The sequence below is a fragment of the Schistocerca americana genome, chromosome 11 (assembly GCF_021461395.2).
Source record: "Schistocerca americana isolate TAMUIC-IGC-003095 chromosome 11, iqSchAmer2.1, whole genome shotgun sequence".
NCBI classification, from domain to species: Eukaryota; Metazoa; Arthropoda; class Insecta; order Orthoptera; family Acrididae; genus Schistocerca; species Schistocerca americana.
In genome coordinates this window covers 161,579,847-161,602,006 of record NC_060129.1, presented here as the reverse complement: position 1 = coordinate 161,602,006, position 22,160 = coordinate 161,579,847, and positions in this window count along the sequence as shown.

The window sequence follows — 22,160 nt, the reverse complement described above, 5'->3', positions numbered from 1 at the left end:
GTGAAGGCATCGAGGAGTTACGGACGTTTATGCAGCATGATTTGAAACACGAAGAGCAGAGACGCGCCGCGCCGCGCCGCCTGGCCCAGTGAGCGTAGTTTGCTTTGATATAGGACCGTGTGGCGACGTAAAAAAATACTAGTTTCCACAGTAGAATGAAAGGAGAGTATCGGAAAGTGGTTAATTTGTAATTACATGTGACGAAGAAGTAGCTTTTGCGTGAGTTTGTGTAATCGGTTTTTCTTTTCGGTTTGCATTTGCGTCTTTGAGTGCGTTTTTGCCTGGGACAGTAAGATGGTATCGAGCTGAAATTGATATCACGTACTGAGGTCAGTAGTCGCTTGGCGGTGTCAGAGTTTGGAAATTGTAAGTGAAGGCATCGAGGAGTTACGGACGTTTATGCAGCATGATTTGAAACACGAAGAGCAGAGACGCGCCGCGCCGCGCCGCCTGGCCCAGTGAGCGTAGTTTGCTTTGATATAGGACCGTGTGGCGACGTAAAAAAATACTAGTTTCCACAGTAGAATGAAAGGAGAGTATCGGAAAGTGGTTAATTTGTAATTACATGTGACGAAGAAGTAGCTTTTGCGTGAGTTTGTGTAATCGGTTTTTCTTTTCGGTTTGCATTTGCGTCTTTGAGTGCGTTTTTGCCTGGGACAGTAAGATGGTATCGAGCTGAAATTGATATCACGTACTGAGGTCAGTAGTCGCTTGGCGGTGTCAGAGTTTGAAAATTGTAAGTGAAGGCATCGAGGAGTTACGGACGTTTATGCAGCATGATTTGAAACACGAAGAGCAGAGACGCGCCGCGCCGCGCCGCCTGGCCCAGTGAGCGTAGTTTGCTTTGATATAGGACCGTGTGGCGACGTAAAAAAATACTAGTTTCCACAGTAGAATGAAAGGAGAGTATCGGAAAGTGGTTAATTTGTAATTACATGTGACGAAGAAGTAGCTTTTGCGTGAGTTTGTGTAATCGGTTTTTCTTTTCGGTTTGCATTTGCGTCTTTGAGTGCGTTTTTGCCTGGGACAGTAAGATGGTATCGAGCTGAAATTGATATCACGTACTGAGGTCAGTAGTCGCTTGGCGGTGTCAGAGTTTGAAAATTGTAAGTGAAGGCATCGAGGAGTTACGGACGTTTATGCAGCATGATTTGAAACACGAAGAGCAGAGACGCGCCGCGCCGCGCCGCCTGGCCCAGTGAGCGTAGTTTGCTTTGATATAGGACCGTGTGGCGACGTAAAAAAATACTAGTTTCCACAGTAGAATGAAAGGAGAGTATCGGAAAGTGGTTAATTTGTAATTACATGTGACGAAGAAGTAGCTTTTGCGTGAGTTTGTGTAATCGGTTTTTCTTTTCGGTTTGCATTTGCGTCTTTGAGTGCGTTTTTGCCTGGGACAGTAAGATGGTATCGAGCTGAAATTGATATCACGTACTGAGGTCAGTAGTCGCTTGGCGGTGTCAGAGTTTGAAAATTGTAAGTGAAGGCATCGAGGAGTTACGGACGTTTATGCAGCATGATTTGAAACACGAAGAGCAGAGACGCGCCGCGCCGCGCCGCCTGGCCCAGTGAGCGTAGTTTGCTTTGATATAGGACCGTGTGGCGACGTAAAAAAATACTAGTTTCCACAGTAGAATGAAAGGAGAGTATCGGAAAGTTGTTAATTTGTAATTACATGTGACGAAGAAGTAGCTTTTGCGTGAGTTTGTGTAATCGGTTTTTCTTTTCGGTTTGCATTTGCGTCTTTGAGTGCGTTTTTGCCTGGGACAGTAAGATGGTATCGAGCTGAAATTGATATCACGTACTGAGGTCAGTAGTCGCTTGGCGGTGTCAGAGTTTGAAAATTGTAAGTGAAGGCATCGAGGAGTTACGGACGTTTATGCAGCATGATTTGAAACACGAAGAGCAGAGACGCGCCGCGCCGCGCCGCGCCGCCTGGCCCAGTGAGCGTAGTTTGCTTTGATATAGGACCGTGTGGCGACGTAAAAAAATACTAGTTTCCACAGTAGAATGAAAGGAGAGTATCGGAAAGTGGTTAATTTGTAATTACATGTGACGAAGAAGTAGCTTTTGCGTGAGTTTGTGTAATCGGTTTTTCTTTTCGGTTTGCATTTGCGTCTTTGAGTGCGTTTTTGCCTGGGACAGTAAGATGGTATCGAGCTGAAATTGATATCACGTACTGAGGTCAGTAGTCGCTTGGCGGTGTCAGAGTTTGAAAATTGTAAGTGAAGGCATCGAGGAGTTACGGACGTTTATGCAGCATGATTTGAAACACGAAGAGCAGAGACGCGCCGCGCCGCGCCGCGCCGCCTGGCCCAGTGAGCGTAGTTTGCTTTGATATAGGACCGTGTGGCGACGTAAAAAAATACTAGTTTCCACAGTAGAATGAAAGGAGAGTATCGGAAAGTGGTTAATTTGTAATTACATGTGACGAAGAAGTAGCTTTTGCGTGAGTTTGTGTAATCGGTTTTTCTTTTCGGTTTGCATTTGCGTCTTTGAGTGCGTTTTTGCCTGGGACAGTAAGATGGTATCGAGCTGAAATTGATATCACGTACTGAGGTCAGTAGTCGCTTGGCGGTGTCAGAGTTTGAAAATTGTAAGTGAAGGCATCGAGGAGTTACGGACGTTTATGCAGCATGATTTGAAACACGAAGAGCAGAGACGCGCCGCGCCGCGCCGCCTGGCCCAGTGAGCGTAGTTTGCTTTGATATAGGACCGTGTGGCGACGTAAAAAAATACTAGTTTCCACAGTAGAATGAAAGGAGAGTATCGGAAAGTGGTTAATTTGTAATTACATGTGACGAAGAAGTAGCTTTTGCGTGAGTTTGTGTAATCGGTTTTTCTTTTCGGTTTGCATTTGCGTCTTTGAGTGCGTTTTTGCCTGGGACAGTAAGATGGTATCGAGCTGAAATTGATATCACGTACTGAGGTCAGTAGTCGCTTGGCGGTGTCAGAGTTTGAAAATTGTAAGTGAAGGCATCGAGGAGTTACGGACGTTTATGCAGCATGATTTGAAACACGAAGAGCAGAGACGCGCCGCGCCGCGCCGCGCCGCCTGGCCCAGTGAGCGTAGTTTGCTTTGATATAGGACCGTGTGGCGACGTAAAAAAATACTAGTTTCCACAGTAGAATGAAAGGAGAGTATCGGAAAGTGGTTAATTTGTAATTACATGTGACGAAGAAGTAGCTTTTGCGTGAGTTTGTGTAATCGGTTTTTCTTTTCGGTTTGCATTTGCGTCTTTGAGTGCGTTTTTGCCTGGGACAGTAAGATGGTATCGAGCTGAAATTGATATCACGTACTGAGGTCAGTAGTCGCTTGGCGGTGTCAGAGTTTGAAAATTGTAAGTGAAGGCATCGAGGAGTTACGGACGTTTATGCAGCATGATTTGAAACACGAAGAGCAGAGACGCGCCGCGCCGCGCCGCCTGGCCCAGTGAGCGTAGTTTGCTTTGATATAGGACCGTGTGGCGACGTAAAAAAATACTAGTTTCCACAGTAGAATGAAAGGAGAGTATCGGAAAGTGGTTAATTTGTAATTACATGTGACGAAGAAGTAGCTTTTGCGTGAGTTTGTGTAATCGGTTTTTCTTTTCGGTTTGCATTTGCGTCTTTGAGTGCGTTTTTGCCTGGGACAGTAAGATGGTATCGAGCTGAAATTGATATCACGTACTGAGGTCAGTAGTCGCTTGGCGGTGTCAGAGTTTGAAAATTGTAAGTGAAGGCATCGAGGAGTTACGGACGTTTATGCAGCATGATTTGAAACACGAAGAGCAGAGACGCGCCGCGCCGCGCCGCGCCGCCTGGCCCAGTGAGCGTAGTTTGCTTTGATATAGGACCGTGTGGCGACGTAAAAAAATACTAGTTTCCACAGTAGAATGAAAGGAGAGTATCGGAAAGTGGTTAATTTGTAATTACATGTGACGAAGAAGTAGCTTTTGCGTGAGTTTGTGTAATCGGTTTTTCTTTTCGGTTTGCATTTGCGTCTTTGAGTGCGTTTTTGCCTGGGACAGTAAGATGGTATCGAGCTGAAATTGATATCACGTACTGAGGTCAGTAGTCGCTTGGCGGTGTCAGAGTTTGAAAATTGTAAGTGAAGGCATCGAGGAGTTACGGACGTTTATGCAGCATGATTTGAAACACGAAGAGCAGAGACGCGCCGCGCCGCGCCGCCTGGCCCAGTGAGCGTAGTTTGCTTTGATATAGGACCGTGTGGCGACGTAAAAAAATACTAGTTTCCACAGTAGAATGAAAGGAGAGTATCGGAAAGTGGTTAATTTGTAATTACATGTGACGAAGAAGTAGCTTTTGCGTGAGTTTGTGTAATCGGTTTTTCTTTTCGGTTTGCATTTGCGTCTTTGAGTGCGTTTTTGCCTGGGACAGTAAGATGGTATCGAGCTGAAATTGATATCACGTACTGAGGTCAGTAGTCGCTTGGCGGTGTCAGAGTTTGAAAATTGTAAGTGAAGGCATCGAGGAGTTACGGACGTTTATGCAGCATGATTTGAAACACGAAGAGCAGAGACGCGCCGCGCCGCGCCGCGCCGCCTGGCCCAGTGAGCGTAGTTTGCTTTGATATAGGACCGTGTGGCGACGTAAAAAAATACTAGTTTCCACAGTAGAATGAAAGGAGAGTATCGGAAAGTGGTTAATTTGTAATTACATGTGACGAAGAAGTAGCTTTTGCGTGAGTTTGTGTAATCGGTTTTTCTTTTCGGTTTGCATTTGCGTCTTTGAGTGCGTTTTTGCCTGGGACAGTAAGATGGTATCGAGCTGAAATTGATATCACGTACTGAGGTCAGTAGTCGCTTGGCGGTGTCAGAGTTTGAAAATTGTAAGTGAAGGCATCGAGGAGTTACGGACGTTTATGCAGCATGATTTGAAACACGAAGAGCAGAGACGCGCCGCGCCGCGCCGCCTGGCCCAGTGAGCGTAGTTTGCTTTGATATAGGACCGTGTGGCGACGTAAAAAAATACTAGTTTCCACAGTAGAATGAAAGGAGAGTATCGGAAAGTGGTTAATTTGTAATTACATGTGACGAAGAAGTAGCTTTTGCGTGAGTTTGTGTAATCGGTTTTTCTTTTCGGTTTGCATTTGCGTCTTTGAGTGCGTTTTTGCCTGGGACAGTAAGATGGTATCGAGCTGAAATTGATATCACGTACTGAGGTCAGTAGTCGCTTGGCGGTGTCAGAGTTTGGAAATTGTAAGTGAAGGCATCGAGGAGTTACGGACGTTTATGCAGCATGATTTGAAACACGAAGAGCAGAGACGCGCCGCGCCGCGCCGCCTGGCCCAGTGAGCGTAGTTTGCTTTGATATAGGACCGTGTGGCGACGTAAAAAAATACTAGTTTCCACAGTAGAATGAAAGGAGAGTATCGGAAAGTGGTTAATTTGTAATTACATGTGACGAAGAAGTAGCTTTTGCGTGAGTTTGTGTAATCGGTTTTTCTTTTCGGTTTGCATTTGCGTCTTTGAGTGCGTTTTTGCCTGGGACAGTAAGATGGTATCGAGCTGAAATTGATATCACGTACTGAGGTCAGTAGTCGCTTGGCGGTGTCAGAGTTTGAAAATTGTAAGTGAAGGCATCGAGGAGTTACGGACGTTTATGCAGCATGATTTGAAACACGAAGAGCAGAGACGCGCCGCGCCGCGCCGCCTGGCCCAGTGAGCGTAGTTTGCTTTGATATAGGACCGTGTGGCGACGTAAAAAAATACTAGTTTCCACAGTAGAATGAAAGGAGAGTATCGGAAAGTGGTTAATTTGTAATTACATGTGACGAAGAAGTAGCTTTTGCGTGAGTTTGTGTAATCGGTTTTTCTTTTCGGTTTGCATTTGCGTCTTTGAGTGCGTTTTTGCCTGGGACAGTAAGATGGTATCGAGCTGAAATTGATATCACGTACTGAGGTCAGTAGTCGCTTGGCGGTGTCAGAGTTTGAAAATTGTAAGTGAAGGCATCGAGGAGTTACGGACGTTTATGCAGCATGATTTGAAACACGAAGAGCAGAGACGCGCCGCGCCGCGCCGCGCCGCCTGGCCCAGTGAGCGTAGTTTGCTTTGATATAGGACCGTGTGGCGACGTAAAAAAATACTAGTTTCCACAGTAGAATGAAAGGAGAGTATCGGAAAGTGGTTAATTTGTAATTACATGTGACGAAGAAGTAGCTTTTGCGTGAGTTTGTGTAATCGGTTTTTCTTTTCGGTTTGCATTTGCGTCTTTGAGTGCGTTTTTGCCTGGGACAGTAAGATGGTATCGAGCTGAAATTGATATCACGTACTGAGGTCAGTAGTCGCTTGGCGGTGTCAGAGTTTGAAAATTGTAAGTGAAGGCATCGAGGAGTTACGGACGTTTATGCAGCATGATTTGAAACACGAAGAGCAGAGACGCGCCGCGCCGCGCCGCCTGGCCCAGTGAGCGTAGTTTGCTTTGATATAGGACCGTGTGGCGACGTAAAAAAATACTAGTTTCCACAGTAGAATGAAAGGAGAGTATCGGAAAGTGGTTAATTTGTAATTACATGTGACGAAGAAGTAGCTTTTGCGTGAGTTTGTGTAATCGGTTTTTCTTTTCGGTTTGCATTTGCGTCTTTGAGTGCGTTTTTGCCTGGGACAGTAAGATGGTATCGAGCTGAAATTGATATCACGTACTGAGGTCAGTAGTCGCTTGGCGGTGTCAGAGTTTGAAAATTGTAAGTGAAGGCATCGAGGAGTTACGGACGTTTATGCAGCATGATTTGAAACACGAAGAACAGAGACGCGCCGCGCCGCGCCGCCTGGCCCAGTGAGCGTAGTTTGCTTTGATATAGGACCGTGTGGCGACGTAAAAAAATACTAGTTTCCACAGTAGAATGAAAGGAGAGTATCGGAAAGTGGTTAATTTGTAATTACATGTGACGAAGAAGTAGCTTTTGCGTGAGTTTGTGTAATCGGTTTTTCTTTTCGGTTTGCATTTGCGTCTTTGAGTGCGTTTTTGCCTGGGACAGTAAGATGGTATCGAGCTGAAATTGATATCACGTACTGAGGTCAGTAGTCGCTTGGCGGTGTCAGAGTTTGAAAATTGTAAGTGAAGGCATCGAGGAGTTACGGACGTTTATGCAGCATGATTTGAAACACGAAGAGCAGAGACGCGCCGCGCCGCGCCGCCTGGCCCAGTGAGCGTAGTTTGCTTTGATATAGGACCGTGTGGCGACGTAAAAAAATACTAGTTTCCACAGTAGAATGAAAGGAGAGTATCGGAAAGTGGTTAATTTGTAATTACATGTGACGAAGAAGTAGCTTTTGCGTGAGTTTGTGTAATCGGTTTTTCTTTTCGGTTTGCATTTGCGTCTTTGAGTGCGTTTTTGCCTGGGACAGTAAGATGGTATCGAGCTGAAATTGATATCACGTACTGAGGTCAGTAGTCGCTTGGCGGTGTCAGAGTTTGAAAATTGTAAGTGAAGGCATCGAGGAGTTACGGACGTTTATGCAGCATGATTTGAAACACGAAGAGCAGAGACGCGCCGCGCCGCGCCGCCTGGCCCAGTGAGCGTAGTTTGCTTTGATATAGGACCGTGTGGCGACGTAAAAAAATACTAGTTTCCACAGTAGAATGAAAGGAGAGTATCGGAAAGTGGTTAATTTGTAATTACATGTGACGAAGAAGTAGCTTTTGCGTGAGTTTGTGTAATCGGTTTTTCTTTTCGGTTTGCATTTGCGTCTTTGAGTGCGTTTTTGCCTGGGACAGTAAGATGGTATCGAGCTGAAATTGATATCACGTACTGAGGTCAGTAGTCGCTTGGCGGTGTCAGAGTTTGAAAATTGTAAGTGAAGGCATCGAGGAGTTACGGACGTTTATGCAGCATGATTTGAAACACGAAGAGCAGAGACGCGCCGCGCCGCGCCGCCTGGCCCAGTGAGCGTAGTTTGCTTTGATATAGGACCGTGTGGCGACGTAAAAAAATACTAGTTTCCACAGTAGAATGAAAGGAGAGTATCGGAAAGTGGTTAATTTGTAATTACATGTGACGAAGAAGTAGCTTTTGCGTGAGTTTGTGTAATCGGTTTTTCTTTTCGGTTTGCATTTGCGTCTTTGAGTGCGTTTTTGCCTGGGACAGTAAGATGGTATCGAGCTGAAATTGATATCACGTACTGAGGTCAGTAGTCGCTTGGCGGTGTCAGAGTTTGAAAATTGTAAGTGAAGGCATCGAGGAGTTACGGACGTTTATGCAGCATGATTTGAAACACGAAGAGCAGAGACGCGCCGCGCCGCGCCGCCTGGCCCAGTGAGCGTAGTTTGCTTTGATATAGGACCGTGTGGCGACGTAAAAAAATACTAGTTTCCACAGTAGAATGAAAGGAGAGTATCGGAAAGTGGTTAATTTGTAATTACATGTGACGAAGAAGTAGCTTTTGCGTGAGTTTGTGTAATCGGTTTTTCTTTTCGGTTTGCATTTGCGTCTTTGAGTGCGTTTTTGCCTGGGACAGTAAGATGGTATCGAGCTGAAATTGATATCACGTACTGAGGTCAGTAGTCGCTTGGCGGTGTCAGAGTTTGAAAATTGTAAGTGAAGGCATCGAGGAGTTACGGACGTTTATGCAGCATGATTTGAAACACGAAGAGCAGAGACGCGCCGCGCCGCGCCGCGCCGCCTGGCCCAGTGAGCGTAGTTTGCTTTGATATAGGACCGTGTGGCGACGTAAAAAAATACTAGTTTCCACAGTAGAATGAAAGGAGAGTATCGGAAAGTGGTTAATTTGTAATTACATGTGACGAAGAAGTAGCTTTTGCGTGAGTTTGTGTAATCGGTTTTTCTTTTCGGTTTGCATTTGCGTCTTTGAGTGCGTTTTTGCCTGGGACAGTAAGATGGTATCGAGCTGAAATTGATATCACGTACTGAGGTCAGTAGTCGCTTGGCGGTGTCAGAGTTTGAAAATTGTAAGTGAAGGCATCGAGGAGTTACGGACGTTTATGCAGCATGATTTGAAACACGAAGAGCAGAGACGCGCCGCGCCGCGCCGCCTGGCCCAGTGAGCGTAGTTTGCTTTGATATAGGACCGTGTGGCGACGTAAAAAAATACTAGTTTCCACAGTAGAATGAAAGGAGAGTATCGGAAAGTGGTTAATTTGTAATTACATGTGACGAAGAAGTAGCTTTTGCGTGAGTTTGTGTAATCGGTTTTTCTTTTCGGTTTGCATTTGCGTCTTTGAGTGCGTTTTTGCCTGGGACAGTAAGATGGTATCGAGCTGAAATTGATATCACGTACTGAGGTCAGTAGTCGCTTGGCGGTGTCAGAGTTTGAAAATTGTAAGTGAAGGCATCGAGGAGTTACGGACGTTTATGCAGCATGATTTGAAACACGAAGAGCAGAGACGCGCCGCGCCGCGCCGCCTGGCCCAGTGAGCGTAGTTTGCTTTGATATAGGACCGTGTGGCGACGTAAAAAAATACTAGTTTCCACAGTAGAATGAAAGGAGAGTATCGGAAAGTGGTTAATTTGTAATTACATGTGACGAAGAAGTAGCTTTTGCGTGAGTTTGTGTAATCGGTTTTTCTTTTCGGTTTGCATTTGCGTCTTTGAGTGCGTTTTTGCCTGGGACAGTAAGATGGTATCGAGCTGAAATTGATATCACGTACTGAGGTCAGTAGTCGCTTGGCGGTGTCAGAGTTTGAAAATTGTAAGTGAAGGCATCGAGGAGTTACGGACGTTTATGCAGCATGATTTGAAACACGAAGAGCAGAGACGCGCCGCGCCGCGCCGCGCCGCCTGGCCCAGTGAGCGTAGTTTGCTTTGATATAGGACCGTGTGGCGACGTAAAAAAATACTAGTTTCCACAGTAGAATGAAAGGAGAGTATCGGAAAGTGGTTAATTTGTAATTACATGTGACGAAGAAGTAGCTTTTGCGTGAGTTTGTGTAATCGGTTTTTCTTTTCGGTTTGCATTTGCGTCTTTGAGTGCGTTTTTGCCTGGGACAGTAAGATGGTATCGAGCTGAAATTGATATCACGTACTGAGGTCAGTAGTCGCTTGGCGGTGTCAGAGTTTGAAAATTGTAAGTGAAGGCATCGAGGAGTTACGGACGTTTATGCAGCATGATTTGAAACACGAAGAGCAGAGACGCGCCGCGCCGCGCCGCCTGGCCCAGTGAGCGTAGTTTGCTTTGATATAGGACCGTGTGGCGACGTAAAAAAATACTAGTTTCCACAGTAGAATGAAAGGAGAGTATCGGAAAGTGGTTAATTTGTAATTACATGTGACGAAGAAGTAGCTTTTGCGTGAGTTTGTGTAATCGGTTTTTCTTTTCGGTTTGCATTTGCGTCTTTGAGTGCGTTTTTGCCTGGGACAGTAAGATGGTATCGAGCTGAAATTGATATCACGTACTGAGGTCAGTAGTCGCTTGGCGGTGTCAGAGTTTGAAAATTGTAAGTGAAGGCATCGAGGAGTTACGGACGTTTATGCAGCATGATTTGAAACACGAAGAGCAGAGACGCGCCGCGCCGCGCCGCGCCGCCTGGCCCAGTGAGCGTAGTTTGCTTTGATATAGGACCGTGTGGCGACGTAAAAAAATACTAGTTTCCACAGTAGAATGAAAGGAGAGTATCGGAAAGTGGTTAATTTGTAATTACATGTGACGAAGAAGTAGCTTTTGCGTGAGTTTGTGTAATCGGTTTTTCTTTTCGGTTTGCATTTGCGTCTTTGAGTGCGTTTTTGCCTGGGACAGTAAGATGGTATCGAGCTGAAATTGATATCACGTACTGAGGTCAGTAGTCGCTTGGCGGTGTCAGAGTTTGAAAATTGTAAGTGAAGGCATCGAGGAGTTACGGACGTTTATGCAGCATGATTTGAAACACGAAGAGCAGAGACGCGCCGCGCCGCGCCGCCTGGCCCAGTGAGCGTAGTTTGCTTTGATATAGGACCGTGTGGCGACGTAAAAAAATACTAGTTTCCACAGTAGAATGAAAGGAGAGTATCGGAAAGTGGTTAATTTGTAATTACATGTGACGAAGAAGTAGCTTTTGCGTGAGTTTGTGTAATCGGTTTTTCTTTTCGGTTTGCATTTGCGTCTTTGAGTGCGTTTTTGCCTGGGACAGTAAGATGGTATCGAGCTGAAATTGATATCACGTACTGAGGTCAGTAGTCGCTTGGCGGTGTCAGAGTTTGAAAATTGTAAGTGAAGGCATCGAGGAGTTACGGACGTTTATGCAGCATGATTTGAAACACGAAGAGCAGAGACGCGCCGCGCCGCGCCGCGCCGCCTGGCCCAGTGAGCGTAGTTTGCTTTGATATAGGACCGTGTGGCGACGTAAAAAAATACTAGTTTCCACAGTAGAATGAAAGGAGAGTATCGGAAAGTGGTTAATTTGTAATTACATGTGACGAAGAAGTAGCTTTTGCGTGAGTTTGTGTAATCGGTTTTTCTTTTCGGTTTGCATTTGCGTCTTTGAGTGCGTTTTTGCCTGGGACAGTAAGATGGTATCGAGCTGAAATTGATATCACGTACTGAGGTCAGTAGTCGCTTGGCGGTGTCAGAGTTTGAAAATTGTAAGTGAAGGCATCGAGGAGTTACGGACGTTTATGCAGCATGATTTGAAACACGAAGAGCAGAGACGCGCCGCGCCGCGCCGCGCCGCCTGGCCCAGTGAGCGTAGTTTGCTTTGATATAGGACCGTGTGGCGACGTAAAAAAATACTAGTTTCCACAGTAGAATGAAAGGAGAGTATCGGAAAGTGGTTAATTTGTAATTACATGTGACGAAGAAGTAGCTTTTGCGTGAGTTTGTGTAATCGGTTTTTCTTTTCGGTTTGCATTTGCGTCTTTGAGTGCGTTTTTGCCTGGGACAGTAAGATGGTATCGAGCTGAAATTGATATCACGTACTGAGGTCAGTAGTCGCTTGGCGGTGTCAGAGTTTGAAAATTGTAAGTGAAGGCATCGAGGAGTTACGGACGTTTATGCAGCATGATTTGAAACACGAAGAGCAGAGACGCGCCGCGCCGCGCCGCCTGGCCCAGTGAGCGTAGTTTGCTTTGATATAGGACCGTGTGGCGACGTAAAAAAATACTAGTTTCCACAGTAGAATGAAAGGAGAGTATCGGAAAGTGGTTAATTTGTAATTACATGTGACGAAGAAGTAGCTTTTGCGTGAGTTTGTGTAATCGGTTTTTCTTTTCGGTTTGCATTTGCGTCTTTGAGTGCGTTTTTGCCTGGGACAGTAAGATGGTATCGAGCTGAAATTGATATCACGTACTGAGGTCAGTAGTCGCTTGGCGGTGTCAGAGTTTGAAAATTGTAAGTGAAGGCATCGAGGAGTTACGGACGTTTATGCAGCATGATTTGAAACACGAAGAGCAGAGACGCGCCGCGCCGCGCCGCCTGGCCCAGTGAGCGTAGTTTGCTTTGATATAGGACCGTGTGGCGACGTAAAAAAATACTAGTTTCCACAGTAGAATGAAAGGAGAGTATCGGAAAGTGGTTAATTTGTAATTACATGTGACGAAGAAGTAGCTTTTGCGTGAGTTTGTGTAATCGGTTTTTCTTTTCGGTTTGCATTTGCGTCTTTGAGTGCGTTTTTGCCTGGGACAGTAAGATGGTATCGAGCTGAAATTGATATCACGTACTGAGGTCAGTAGTCGCTTGGCGGTGTCAGAGTTTGAAAATTGTAAGTGAAGGCATCGAGGAGTTACGGACGTTTATGCAGCATGATTTGAAACACGAAGAGCAGAGACGCGCCGCGCCGCGCCGCGCCGCCTGGCCCAGTGAGCGTAGTTTGCTTTGATATAGGACCGTGTGGCGACGTAAAAAAATACTAGTTTCCACAGTAGAATGAAAGGAGAGTATCGGAAAGTGGTTAATTTGTAATTACATGTGACGAAGAAGTAGCTTTTGCGTGAGTTTGTGTAATCGGTTTTTCTTTTCGGTTTGCATTTGCGTCTTTGAGTGCGTTTTTGCCTGGGACAGTAAGATGGTATCGAGCTGAAATTGATATCACGTACTGAGGTCAGTAGTCGCTTGGCGGTGTCAGAGTTTGAAAATTGTAAGTGAAGGCATCGAGGAGTTACGGACGTTTATGCAGCATGATTTGAAACACGAAGAGCAGAGACGCGCCGCGCCGCGCCGCCTGGCCCAGTGAGCGTAGTTTGCTTTGATATAGGACCGTGTGGCGACGTAAAAAAATACTAGTTTCCACAGTAGAATGAAAGGAGAGTATCGGAAAGTGGTTAATTTGTAATTACATGTGACGAAGAAGTAGCTTTTGCGTGAGTTTGTGTAATCGGTTTTTCTTTTCGGTTTGCATTTGCGTCTTTGAGTGCGTTTTTGCCTGGGACAGTAAGATGGTATCGAGCTGAAATTGATATCACGTACTGAGGTCAGTAGTCGCTTGGCGGTGTCAGAGTTTGAAAATTGTAAGTGAAGGCATCGAGGAGTTACGGACGTTTATGCAGCATGATTTGAAACACGAAGAGCAGAGACGCGCCGCGCCGCGCCGCCTGGCCCAGTGAGCGTAGTTTGCTTTGATATAGGACCGTGTGGCGACGTAAAAAAATACTAGTTTCCACAGTAGAATGAAAGGAGAGTATCGGAAAGTGGTTAATTTGTAATTACATGTGACGAAGAAGTAGCTTTTGCGTGAGTTTGTGTAATCGGTTTTTCTTTTCGGTTTGCATTTGCGTCTTTGAGTGCGTTTTTGCCTGGGACAGTAAGATGGTATCGAGCTGAAATTGATATCACGTACTGAGGTCAGTAGTCGCTTGGCGGTGTCAGAGTTTGAAAATTGTAAGTGAAGGCATCGAGGAGTTACGGACGTTTATGCAGCATGATTTGAAACACGAAGAGCAGAGACGCGCCGCGCCGCGCCGCGCCGCCTGGCCCAGTGAGCGTAGTTTGCTTTGATATAGGACCGTGTGGCGACGTAAAAAAATACTAGTTTCCACAGTAGAATGAAAGGAGAGTATCGGAAAGTGGTTAATTTGTAATTACATGTGACGAAGAAGTAGCTTTTGCGTGAGTTTGTGTAATCGGTTTTTCTTTTCGGTTTGCATTTGCGTCTTTGAGTGCGTTTTTGCCTGGGACAGTAAGATGGTATCGAGCTGAAATTGATATCACGTACTGAGGTCAGTAGTCGCTTGGCGGTGTCAGAGTTTGAAAATTGTAAGTGAAGGCATCGAGGAGTTACGGACGTTTATGCAGCATGATTTGAAACACGAAGAGCAGAGACGCGCCGCGCCGCGCCGCCTGGCCCAGTGAGCGTAGTTTGCTTTGATATAGGACCGTGTGGCGACGTAAAAAAATACTAGTTTCCACAGTAGAATGAAAGGAGAGTATCGGAAAGTGGTTAATTTGTAATTACATGTGACGAAGAAGTAGCTTTTGCGTGAGTTTGTGTAATCGGTTTTTCTTTTCGGTTTGCATTTGCGTCTTTGAGTGCGTTTTTGCCTGGGACAGTAAGATGGTATCGAGCTGAAATTGATATCACGTACTGAGGTCAGTAGTCGCTTGGCGGTGTCAGAGTTTGAAAATTGTAAGTGAAGGCATCGAGGAGTTACGGACGTTTATGCAGCATGATTTGAAACACGAAGAGCAGAGACGCGCCGCGCCGCGCCGCCTGGCCCAGTGAGCGTAGTTTGCTTTGATATAGGACCGTGTGGCGACGTAAAAAAATACTAGTTTCCACAGTAGAATGAAAGGAGAGTATCGGAAAGTTGTTAATTTGTAATTACATGTGACGAAGAAGTAGCTTTTGCGTGAGTTTGTGTAATCGGTTTTTCTTTTCGGTTTGCATTTGCGTCTTTGAGTGCGTTTTTGCCTGGGACAGTAAGATGGTATCGAGCTGAAATTGATATCACGTACTGAGGTCAGTAGTCGCTTGGCGGTGTCAGAGTTTGAAAATTGTAAGTGAAGGCATCGAGGAGTTACGGACGTTTATGCAGCATGATTTGAAACACGAAGAGCAGAGACGCGCCGCGCCGCGCCGCGCCGCCTGGCCCAGTGAGCGTAGTTTGCTTTGATATAGGACCGTGTGGCGACGTAAAAAAATACTAGTTTCCACAGTAGAATGAAAGGAGAGTATCGGAAAGTGGTTAATTTGTAATTACATGTGACGAAGAAGTAGCTTTTGCGTGAGTTTGTGTAATCGGTTTTTCTTTTCGGTTTGCATTTGCGTCTTTGAGTGCGTTTTTGCCTGGGACAGTAAGATGGTATCGAGCTGAAATTGATATCACGTACTGAGGTCAGTAGTCGCTTGGCGGTGTCAGAGTTTGAAAATAGTAAGTGAAGGCATCGAGGAGTTACGGACGTTTATGCAGCATGATTTGAAACACGAAGAGCAGAGACGCGCCGCGCCGCGCCGCGCCGCCTGGCCCAGTGAGCGTAGTTTGCTTTGATATAGGACCGTGTGGCGACGTAAAAAAATACTAGTTTCCACAGTAGAATGAAAGGAGAGTATCGGAAAGTGGTTAATTTGTAATTACATGTGACGAAGAAGTAGCTTTTGCGTGAGTTTGTGTAATCGGTTTTTCTTTTCGGTTTGCATTTGCGTCTTTGAGTGCGTTTTTGCCTGGGACAGTAAGATGGTATCGAGCTGAAATTGATATCACGTACTGAGGTCAGTAGTCGCTTGGCGGTGTCAGAGTTTGAAAATTGTAAGTGAAGGCATCGAGGAGTTACGGACGTTTATGCAGCATGATTTGAAACACGAAGAGCAGAGACGCGCCGCGCCGCGCCGCGCCGCCTGGCCCAGTGAGCGTAGTTTGCTTTGATATAGGACCGTGTGGCGACGTAAAAAAATACTAGTTTCCACAGTAGAATGAAAGGAGAGTATCGGAAAGTGGTTAATTTGTAATTACATGTGACGAAGAAGTAGCTTTTGCGTGAGTTTGTGTAATCGGTTTTTCTTTTCGGTTTGCATTTGCGTCTTTGAGTGCGTTTTTGCCTGGGACAGTAAGATGGTATCGAGCTGAAATTGATATCACGTACTGAGGTCAGTAGTCGCTTGGCGGTGTCAGAGTTTGAAAATTGTAAGTGAAGGCATCGAGGAGTTACGGACGTTTATGCAGCATGATTTGAAACACGAAGAGCAGAGACGCGCCGCGCCGCGCCGCGCCGCCTGGCCCAGTGAGCGTAGTTTGCTTTGATATAGGACCGTGTGGCGACGTAAAAAAATACTAGTTTCCACAGTAGAATGAAAGGAGAGTATCGGAAAGTGGTTAATTTGTAATTACATGTGACGAAGAAGTAGCTTTTGCGTGAGTTTGTGTAATCGGTTTTTCTTTTCGGTTTGCATTTGCGTCTTTGAGTGCGTTTTTGCCTGGGACAGTAAGATGGTATCGAGCTGAAATTGATATCACGTACTGAGGTCAGTAGTCGCTTGGCGGTGTCAGAGTTTGAAAATTGTAAGTGAAGGCATCGAGGAGTTACGGACGTTTATGCAGCATGATTTGAAACACGAAGAGCAGAGACGCGCCGCGCCGCGCCGCCTGGCCCAGTGAGCGTAGTTTGCTTTGATATAGGACCGTGTGGCGACGTAAAAAAATACTAGTTTCCACAGTAGAATGAAAGGAGAGTATCGGAAAGTGGTTAATTTGTAATTACATGTGACGAAGAAGTAGCTTTTGCGTGAGTTTGTGTAATCGGTTTTTCTTTTCGGTTTGCATTTGCGTCTTTGAGTGCGTTTTTGCCTGGGACAGTAAGATGGTATCGAGCTGAAATTGATATCACGTACTGAGGTCAGTAGTCGCTTGGCGGTGTCAGAGTTTGAAAATTGTAAGTGAAGGCATCGAGGAGTTACGGACGTTTATGCAGCATGATTTGAAACACGAAGAGCAGAGACGCGCCGCGCCGCGCCGCCTGGCCCAGTGAGCGTAGTTTGCTTTGATATAGGACCGTGTGGCGACGTAAAAAAATACTAGTTTCCACAGTAGAATGAAAGGAGAGTATCGGAAAGTTGTTAATTTGTAATTACATGTGACGAAGAAGTAGCTTTTGCGTGAGTTTGTGTAATCGGTTTTTCTTTTCGGTTTGCATTTGCGTCTTTGAGTGCGTTTTTGCCTGGGACAGTAAGATGGTATCGAGCTGAAATTGATATCACGTACTGAGGTCAGTAGTCGCTTGGCGGTGTCAGAGTTTGAAAATTGTAAGTGAAGGCATCGAGGAGTTACGGACGTTTATGCAGCATGATTTGAAACACGAAGAGCAGAGACGCGCCGCGCCGCGCCGCGCCGCCTGGCCCAGTGAGCGTAGTTTGCTTTGATATAGGACCGTGTGGCGACGTAAAAAAATACTAGTTTCCACAGTAGAATGAAAGGAGAGTATCGGAAAGTGGTTAATTTGTAATTACATGTGACGAAGAAGTAGCTTTTGCGTGAGTTTGTGTAATCGGTTTTTCTTTTCGGTTTGCATTTGCGTCTTTGAGTGCGTTTTTGCCTGGGACAGTAAGATGGTATCGAGCTGAAATTGATATCACGTACTGAGGTCAGTAGTCGCTTGGCGGTGTCAGAGTTTGAAAATAGTAAGTGAAGGCATCGAGGAGTTACGGACGTTTATGCAGCATGATTTGAAACACGAAGAGCAGAGACGCGCCGCGCCGCGCCGCGCCGCCTGGCCCAGTGAGCGTAGTTTGCTTTGATATAGGACCGTGTGGCGACGTAAAAAAATACTAGTTTCCACAGTAGAATGAAAGGAGAGTATCGGAAAGTGGTTAATTTGTAATTACATGTGACGAAGAAGTAGCTTTTGCGTGAGTTTGTGTAATCGGTTTTTCTTTTCGGTTTGCATTTGCGTCTTTGAGTGCGTTTTTGCCTGGGACAGTAAGATGGTATCGAGCTGAAATTGATATCACGTACTGAGGTCAGTAGTCGCTTGGCGGTGTCAGAGTTTGAAAATTGTAAGTGAAGGCATCGAGGAGTTACGGACGTTTATGCAGCATGATTTGAAACACGAAGAGCAGAGACGCGCCGCGCCGCGCCGCGCCGCCTGGCCCAGTGAGCGTAGTTTGCTTTGATATAGGACCGTGTGGCGACGTAAAAAAATACTAGTTTCCACAGTAGAATGAAAGGAGAGTATCGGAAAGTGGTTAATTTGTAATTACATGTGACGAAGAAGTAGCTTTTGCGTGAGTTTGTGTAATCGGTTTTTCTTTTCGGTTTGCATTTGCGTCTTTGAGTGCGTTTTTGCCTGGGACAGTAAGATGGTATCGAGCTGAAATTGATATCACGTACTGAGGTCAGTAGTCGCTTGGCGGTGTCAGAGTTTGAAAATTGTAAGTGAAGGCATCGAGGAGTTACGGACGTTTATGCAGCATGATTTGAAACACGAAGAGCAGAGACGCGCCGCGCCGCGCCGCGCCGCCTGGCCCAGTGAGCGTAGTTTGCTTTGATATAGGACCGTGTGGCGACGTAAAAAAATACTAGTTTCCACAGTAGAATGAAAGGAGAGTATCGGAAAGTGGTTAATTTGTAATTACATGTGACGAAGAAGTAGCTTTTGCGTGAGTTTGTGTAATCGGTTTTTCTTTTCGGTTTGCATTTGCGTCTTTGAGTGCGTTTTTGCCTGGGACAGTAAGATGGTATCGAGCTGAAATTGATATCACGTACTGAGGTCAGTAGTCGCTTGGCGGTGTCAGAGTTTGAAAATTGTAAGTGAAGGCATCGAGGAGTTACGGACGTTTATGCAGCATGATTTGAAACACGAAGAGCAGAGACGCGCCGCGCCGCGCCGCGCCGCCTGGCCCAGTGAGCGTAGTTTGCTTTGATATAGGACCGTGTGGCGACGTAAAAAAATACTAGTTTCCACAGTAGAATGAAAGGAGAGTATCGGAAAGTGGTTAATTTGTAATTACATGTGACGAAGAAGTAGCTTTTGCGTGAGTTTGTGTAATCGGTTTTTCTTTTCGGTTTGCATTTGCGTCTTTGAGTGCGTTTTTGCCTGGGACAGTAAGATGGTATCGAGCTGAAATTGATATCACGTACTGAGGTCAGTAGTCGCTTGGCGGTGTCAGAGTTTGAAAATTGTAAGTGAAGGCATCGAGGAGTTACGGACGTTTATGCAGCATGATTTGAAACACGAAGAGCAGAGACGCGCCGCGCCGCGCCGCCTGGCCCAGTGAGCGTAGTTTGCTTTGATATAGGACCGTGTGGCGACGTAAAAAAATACTAGTTTCCACAGTAGAATGAAAGGAGAGTATCGGAAAGTGGTTAATTTGTAATTACATGTGACGAAGAAGTAGCTTTTGCGTGAGTTTGTGTAATCGGTTTTTCTTTTCGGTTTGCATTTGCGTCTTTGAGTGCGTTTTTGCCTGGGACAGTAAGATGGTATCGAGCTGAAATTGATATCACGTACTGAGGTCAGTAGTCGCTTGGCGGTGTCAGAGTTTGAAAATTGTAAGTGAAGGCATCGAGGAGTTACGGACGTTTATGCAGCATGATTTGAAACACGAAGAGCAGAGACGCGCCGCGCCGCGCCGCGCCGCCTGGCCCAGTGAGCGTAGTTTGCTTTGATATAGGACCGTGTGGCGACGTAAAAAAATACTAGTTTCCACAGTAGAATGAAAGGAGAGTATCGGAAAGTGGTTAATTTGTAATTACATGTGACGAAGAAGTAGCTTTTGCGTGAGTTTGTGTAATCGGTTTATCTTTTCGGTTTGCATTTGCGTCTTTGAGTGCGTTTTTGCCTGGGACAGTAAGATGGTATCGAGCTGAAATTGATATCACGTACTGAGGTCAGTAGTCGCTTGGCGGTGTCAGAGTTTGAAAATTGTAAGTGAAGGCATCGAGGAGTTACGGACGTTTATGCAGCATGATTTGAAACACGAAGAGCAGAGACGCGCCGCGCCGCGCCGCGCCGCCTGGCCCAGTGAGCGTAGTTTGCTTTGATATAGGACCGTGTGGCGACGTAAAAAAATACTGGTTTCCACAGTAGAATGAAAGGAGAGTATCGGAAAGTGGTTAATTTGTAATTACATGTGACGAAGAAGTAGCTTTTGCGTGAGTTTGTGTAATCGGTTTTTCTTTTCGGTTTGCATTTGCGTCTTTGAGTGCGTTTTTGCCTGGGACAGTAAGATGGTATCGAGCTGAAATTGATATCACGTACTGAGGTCAGTAGTCGCTTGGCGGTGTCAGAGTTTGAAAATTGTAAGTGAAGGCATCGAGGAGTTACGGACGTTTATGCAGCATGATTTGAAACACGAAGAGCAGAGACGCGCCGCGCCGCGCCGCGCCGCCTGGCCCAGTGAGCGTAGTTTGCTTTGATATAGGACCGTGTGGCGACGTAAAAAAATACTAGTTTCCACAGTAGAATGAAAGGAGAGTATCGGAAAGTGGTTAATTTGTAATTACATGTGACGAAGAAGTAGCTTTTGCGTGAGTTTGTGTAATCGGTTTTTCTTTTCGGTTTGCATTTGCGTCTTTGAGTGCGTTTTTGCCTGGGACAGTAAGATGGTATCGAGCTGAAATTGATATCACGTACTGAGGTCAGTAGTCGCTTGGCGGTGTCAGAGTTTGAAAATTGTAAGTGAAGGCATCGAGGAGTTACGGACGTTTATGCAGCATGATTTGAAACACGAAGAGCAGAGACGCGCCGCGCCGCGCCGCGCCGCCTGGCCCAGTGAGCGTAGTTTGCTTTGATATAGGACCGTGTGGCGACGTAAAAAAATACTAGTTTCCACAGTAGAATGAAAGGAGAGTATCGGAAAGTGGTTAATTTGTAATTACATGTGACGAAGAAGTAGCTTTTGCGTGAGTTTGTGTAATCGGTTTTTCTTTTCGGTTTGCATTTGCGTCTTTGAGTGCGTTTTTGCCTGGGACAGTAAGATGGTATCGAGCTGAAATTGATATCACGTACTGAGGTCAGTAGTCGCTTGGCGGTGTCAGAGTTTGAAAATTGTAAGTGAAGGCATCGAGGAGTTACGGACGTTTATGCAGCATGATTTGAAACACGAAGAGCAGAGACGCGCCGCGCCGCGCCGCGCCGCCTGGCCCAGTGAGCGTAGTTTGCTTTGATATAGGACCGTGTGGCGACGTAAAAAAATACTAGTTTCCACAGTAGAATGAAAGGAGAGTATCGGAAAGTGGTTAATTTGTAATTACATGTGACGAAGAAGTAGCTTTTGCGTGAGTTTGTGTAATCGGTTTTTCTTTTCGGTTTGCATTTGCGTCTTTGAGTGCGTTTTTGCCTGGGACAGTAAGATGGTATCGAGCTGAAATTGATATCACGTACTGAGGTCAGTAGTCGCTTGGCGGTGTCAGAGTTTGAAAATTGTAAGTGAAGGCATCGAGGAGTTACGGACGTTTATGCAGCATGATTTGAAACACGAAGAGCAGAGACGCGCCGCGCCGCGCCGCCTGGCCCAGTGAGCGTAGTTTGCTTTGATATAGGACCGTGTGGCGACGTAAAAAAATACTAGTTTCCACAGTAGAATGAAAGGAGAGTATCGGAAAGTGGTTAATTTGTAATTACATGTGACGAAGAAGTAGCTTTTGCGTGAGTTTGTGTAATCGGTTTTTCTTTTCGGTTTGCATTTGCGTCTTTGAGTGCGTTTTTGCCTGGGACAGTAAGATGGTATCGAGCTGAAATTGATATCACGTACTGAGGTCAGTAGTCGCTTGGCGGTGTCAGAGTTTGAAAATTGTAAGTGAAGGCATCGAGGAGTTACGGACGTTTATGCAGCATGATTTGAAACACGAAGAGCAGAGACGCGCCGCGCCGCGCCGCCTGGCCCAGTGAGCGTAGTTTGCTTTGATATAGGACCGTGTGGCGACGTAAAAAAATACTAGTTTCCACAGTAGAATGAAAGGAGAGTATCGGAAAGTGGTTAATTTGTAATTACATGTGACGAAGAAGTAGCTTTTGCGTGAGTTTGTGTAATCGGTTTTTCTTTTCGGTTTGCATTTGCGTCTTTGAGTGCGTTTTTGCCTGGGACAGTAAGATGGTATCGAGCTGAAATTGATATCACGTACTGAGGTCAGTAGTCGCTTGGCGGTGTCAGAGTTTGAAAATTGTAAGTGAAGGCATCGAGGAGTTACGGACGTTTATGCAGCATGATTTGAAACACGAAGAGCAGAGACGCGCCGCGCCGCGCCGCGCCGCCTGGCCCAGTGAGCGTAGTTTGCTTTGATATAGGACCGTGTGGCGACGTAAAAAAATACTAGTTTCCACAGTAGAATGAAAGGAGAGTATCGGAAAGTGGTTAATTTGTA